A 6,000-nucleotide genomic window follows, 5' to 3' on the forward strand; every position below is an offset into this window, starting at 1 on the left:
AATATGAATTCATTTATGATCACTTTTTAAACAAGAGGTTGCAGAGGCCGAAACAGCCCTTTTCAGTAAAATATTTGCAGATTTGCACTGAAATAATATGAAGATTAAGTAGCATGTAAATCTACCCGTTTGAAGTTATTTAGAGATAGTGCAACAAGATCCTGTTAAAAGTGCTTCTCCCTAATCTGTTTTAGGGAGAGCGTGTCTCCTATTTAAATGGACCTTCGAACTTTGACCTGATCCAGACAAGTGTTCATGGGATTTAGGTCAGGGGAGAGTCCTAAATTCCATGCTGAGTCATGATCTCTGCCCTCCCGCTCAGGAAGCTTTAGTTCCAGTCTAGAACTTGGACAAACCCCAGGAATTTCCCAAGAGCAGGATAATCTCTCCTGGTTTTCTACAAATCATCTCTTTCGGAATTGCAAGCCAGTCACAGGAAGTAATCCTTTATTATAAACACCATATAGGTGTATGGGGCATGTTTCCAAGAAGGATTTTTAACCTTGGAGGTTTTTTCTCAAAATGTGGGAGTATTTTAGTGAATGGAAAAACTGGCAAGTCACTGGATATATGGAAAACCCATTGCAGGCACTCATTACATTAGTTATTGGTGTATCTCCCCAGCTGGGCTGGGAGCTTAACACATGGTCTGGCCCATAAAAGTTACTAAATGTATACTGAATGAATGAATGAGTGAAAAAATAAATCTATCCACATGTAGTCCTAAAACTGTATTCCTTAGATCCCCCATCCCCAGACCTTACTTTAATAATTGCCCTAATGAGAACTCAGCTATGAATATGCCCATACATATGCCTCTGTCTCTTTATATAATATACAAACACATCCTTATTCTGTTAGGTGGGTAATAACTAACAAATAATGGGGTTTTTTTTAATGTTTCCTATAGAAAATGACCCTATGCTCATGTTTGGGTCCTCAGTTGTTCTAGAACACATGGCAAGCAGATTGTCCATTTGCTAATATGAACAAGGAACATTTAATATCTGTGAATTCCAGCTGTCCTATTAACGCACAACTGCGGACAGCAAACTTTTGACCCACGGCACACAGTGAAGCAGACCTTGTGGACCAGGCTGTGAGGGTTTGCAGCTGTTGTGTTTGGGGTCTGCCAGATGGTTCCCTCAGCACCAATCCCTGTGCTAGACTCACACTGAACAACTGGAATGTTCATGAAATATGCTGTGAACACCAGGCAAAATAAATAGATGGCCAGCTGGCTCAGAACTGCCCAAGCCTCTTAACTGATCCCTTGAAAACAGTTTTAAATCTCACCTACAAAACAATACTAGATATACTCTGTGCACACATACACATAAGTAAATGCATTTTTTAAAAGGTTGGGAAGAATACACATTTAATAGAATAGTGGTTACCTCTGAGGAGGATTTTGGTATGGAAGGAGTGGTAAAGGAGCACTTTGGCTTTATATTTAGTATTTGAATCTATGTAAGAATGATTCATATATTGTGTGATTAAAAAAATTAAAAGTACCTATATTTTTGTGTGACTCCCCTGCTTTCAATCCTTCAATTGCTCCCCACTGCCTTCAGCTAAACTTCAAGCTCCACTGGGCTATCGATGGGATCATGTGATCTCATCACAACAACTCTTTGAACATCCCCAAACACTTCATTTGGTCTCAAACCTCTATAGACTTTTGTGTGTATATTCTTCCCCCTCTAAGAATGCCTCCCTTTACTCAACCCAATAGAATGAATAATCCTATTTTACCTCCAGGAACTACAGATGCGTGAAAAAGTGAAAGAGAAACAAAACACTGATTTTTCAGACTAACCCAGTTCTTAAAATATCTTGTAAAATCTTCTCAGGGTACAATTAACTATATGTTATATACCAGTTATGCCGGGACCCATGAAATGAAATACTGCTTCTTCATGGCCAGACCAAGTCTGGGTCAAATGCATATCGCACCGTATTATAGGGATCATACACAGATATATCTGGAACCACCCAAGAAAGATGCTGACATGGTTATTCTATAGCTTGCTAACTGAAGAGCCTATCAAACAGAAGTTATATATAGTTATCATAATTACTGATTTAGTTCTGATGCAAGAGTTAACAAACCTGAGTTCTCTTCTTTCCTCTTTCTACATCTGGTTTCCTTATCTGTAAAATGAGGCCAAGGTTGACCCATATGATTTCCAAGTTCTTTCTAATTATAAAATTTTAGAGTCTATAAATCTAGGAGACTTATTGAATATTTACAATGGCTGGCCCTCAAAGCTTCCCTTCTCTGATAATCTCCCCTCTCCTGCTTCCAATAAAACTTTAAAGAATTAACCTGCACACAAAAATGACTATTTAATGGAAACAGTATTTGAACTTCTTGGCGATGTTAATGTTTGTTCATTATCGACCTTTCTCTCTTTTTTTTTTTTTTAAAGCTTTATGGATTACTTTTTCCCAAGAATTGGTCAAAGACACTATCCTTTGTAACAACTTTTTTTTTTCATGGGCAGGTACTGGGAATTGAACCCGGGTCTCTGGCATGGCAAGGGAGAACTCTGCCACTGAGCCACCACTGCCCGCCCCATTATTAACCTTTTAAAATGAAATTTCCTAAGCAACTTCTAAAAATAAAAAGTTCCTAAGCAAAGGTACAGCTTTTGTAGCATCTGCCAACTCAGTATCTCATTAAGGATCCTTTCCTAAATGCTAATGCTTTAGTTTGCCTTTTGGAGGAAGCACAGCAAAAAAGAATCCTGGAAAACAAGAGTGCACTGTTTTACCACAAAAAGCAGCAGTCTTTCGGCAGGTTTCTACAACGTATTATTAATTCTTCAGGTAAAAAAAGACAGTGATTAAATAGTGACTAAAATAAGAAAAATCTCTTTGAAACCACCTAGCACAGAACCTGTATAATGGGTACTCAATTAACTAACGTGTTCTCATTTCTCAGTTTCTGAATATCAAACCCTAAGACATTAAACTCCCTGATCAAGGATGAAAATATTTCCAAATACAGATAGGGGAGTAGAATGGTCAGACTACCAGGGGGTCAGTTCTAGCTCCATCACTTACTAGGTATTTATTTAACCTTTTTTGTACCTAAGTTATCTCATCTGAAAAAATGAGGAAATTCTACTATCGCAGGGTAACTGTAAAAATAAAATAACGACTGTTCATGTCATGTCTTAGACATGTGGCCAGTACTCAATAAAAGTATTAGCTAATAGTATTATTAAGAATCTGCTGTGTTCCAGGCACTGTGCTAGACACATTACATATATTATTTCTGTTCCTCATGACAATCCTTGCATAATAGGTATGACTTTCATTTTGTGGATAAGGAAGCAGACTCAAAAGAAGTTAAGTAAACAGCTTAGGCTTATGATCAGAGGGGAGAATCATGGTTCACATTAGATCTGTCTGACTCAAAGACTCTGCCTCTAAAGATAGTATAAAGAGAAATAGTTTTGAACTGCCTTCAATACAAAGTATAAAAGCAATAAACATCCTTTCAAGAGCCATTCTTGAAAACTAAATTTTACACTCAGAAACATCTTTTATCCCCCAAACCAAACCAAAAGTAAAATCTTTTTAAAAAATAGAACGGGGGGGGGGGGGCAAGGGTAGTTCAGTGGAAGAATTCTCACCTGCCATGAAGGAGACCCAGGTTCAATTCCCAGTCCATGTACTTCCCAAAAAACAAACAATAATTCAACAAATGGGGCTGCAATAATGGGATACTCATTTGGCAAAATAATGAAATGTGAACATGCCATACAGCATACAAAACAAACAAACAAACAAAAAAAACCCAGAACAAAAAAACCAACAATCTACTGTAGTTTCTGGGTTCTTAGACTGGTGTTACTAGCTAACTGTTCCCAGACCCCATTTTATCATTGCTATAATGAAATTTTGGGCTACTAAATAATAGATCCTTTACTGTTCTAAAATCATTTTTCCTTCTGTTAGACCAAGGCTCTTGCTGCCATCCAGAGGAGAAAATATTGTTGCAGGTCCAAAGCAGAGACTACAGCAGTATCAGACTGTTGACAATTTATTGAGTGTTTATGTGCAGGCATTGCCTTGTGCATTTTCCATGTCTATTTCTCTCCCATAAGGCATATTTTTAAACTAAGAAATCAGAATTTTAAAAGTTTAAGTAATCTGCCCTATGTGACAAGCAGCAATTAGTTACATAATTGGGTTTTGAGTTGGATACAAAGCATATGTTTTTTTCAGCACTGTCAACGATCAAAACAGAAACATCTTGTATAAGGAGGCAATGTGTTTGCAAATCCATCCTTTCAGCCAGAGCATAGAACAGATTGTCCTCTGTGTTTCACCTTCCTGGGGAGGACTCTGAATCCAGAGGCCCACATGTGGCTCAGAGCCATGTACATCTCTCTTAGGCTAGTTAAACCTGTTACTCTCTAGCATAAAAACTATCTGATGAGTTTGGTAATAATGCCGAGTCCCATATTCAGATATTCTGATTCTAGGTCTAGCGTGGGGCCCAGGAATCTACAATTTAAACAACTACTCTAGGTGATTCTGGTTCAGATGAGACACTCTGCTCACTCACACTGGATGGTGGTTTTTATAGGGGCCTGAATGAAGAGTGGGTCATGTGCTCCTCTGAAGCCTATATGGGATGAGAACGATTAAATTTCTCAAAGAATGGGCCGCCAACTAGGAGATGGTTTTTCTATATCTTGTGTTTATCCAGGATGGGTTTGAGGCTCCCTGGAAGGGAAACTGTCCTCTATGGGACGGGCCTTGTACTCTTGCCTCAAGACTCCATATGTATGTGTGTGTGTAGGTATGTATGTATAAACTAGCTCAAACACACAAGAGAATATAACAAATTTATGGTTTAAATGATGATAAAAGAGCAATCATGCTCCTACCACCCAGTGTTAAGAAACACATCACCAAAACTCTCTGTAAGATAGTGTTATCTTTCATGACTCTGTGCCTCTGAACATGCTGGAATGCCTGCCACGCCTCTGCATAATGAGCTCTTCATTTGGAACCTAAGATTAGGTTTTCCCTCTCCTGGAAAGCCTTCAATGACTGAGAAAGATTTGATGCTACCATTATACCTTTATTATGGCATTTATACCTGTTATCATATTTGTTTATATGTCTATTTCCTCACTAGATTGAAATGCCAAATATTATCTAATCTCTAACTCTCCAGCAACCAGCATAAAGTGCTTAATGAACAGGATGACCAGAAAACCTGGTGTGCTGAAAAGAGTCCCAGCTTATGGCTGTTGTTCTGGAGTTCTTTTTTTTTTTTTGGCATGGGCAGGCTCCAGAAATCAAACCCGGGTCTCTGGCATGGCAGGCAAGAATTCTGCCACTGAGCCACCATTGCACCACCTGTACTAGAGTATTATAAGTGCCTCCTTTCACTCTTGAAAGTGTTCTAGTTTACATGACCAATTATATAATCACTATCACGAAATTCAGCTGTTGAATAAATAGGTAAGTTAACACATGGAGAAAGATTTTAACTGATAGAATCTGGACAAGAAAAGCTGACATAAAGATTCTCAAAAAATAAAATAAAATCAAACAGCTGGTCATTACACTTGCTTCTTCTTCCAAAAGTGTTTGTTCTGGAGAAAGAGATGGTCTGCACAGATCAGATGGTTAATAGACTTGATTGCATAATTAAGTTTAAAAATGTTAGTATATTCCTACCTCAGGAAAACCTGGACATAAAATGTAAATTTATAACAGAGCAATATAGCAGAGATTATTAAATATTATAGATGTTTACTACTTGATGAGAACTAGATGGTAGAGAAATTTAAAGAGCTGATTTTACTACATGTTGAAAATCAGAAATGCAGATTAAATATTCTTAAACAGTAAATAGAGAAATATGATTTTTAAAATTCTACATATTGTTTTTAAAAGAAATTTCTTTAGTATACATAAACATTCTAGTTAGTTGCTATTGCTCTTAAGGAAAGATACAACCTCCTTGAG

The sequence above is a fragment of the Tamandua tetradactyla genome, chromosome 14 (genome assembly GCF_023851605.1).
Source record: "Tamandua tetradactyla isolate mTamTet1 chromosome 14, mTamTet1.pri, whole genome shotgun sequence".
NCBI classification, from domain to species: domain Eukaryota; kingdom Metazoa; phylum Chordata; class Mammalia; order Pilosa; family Myrmecophagidae; genus Tamandua; species Tamandua tetradactyla.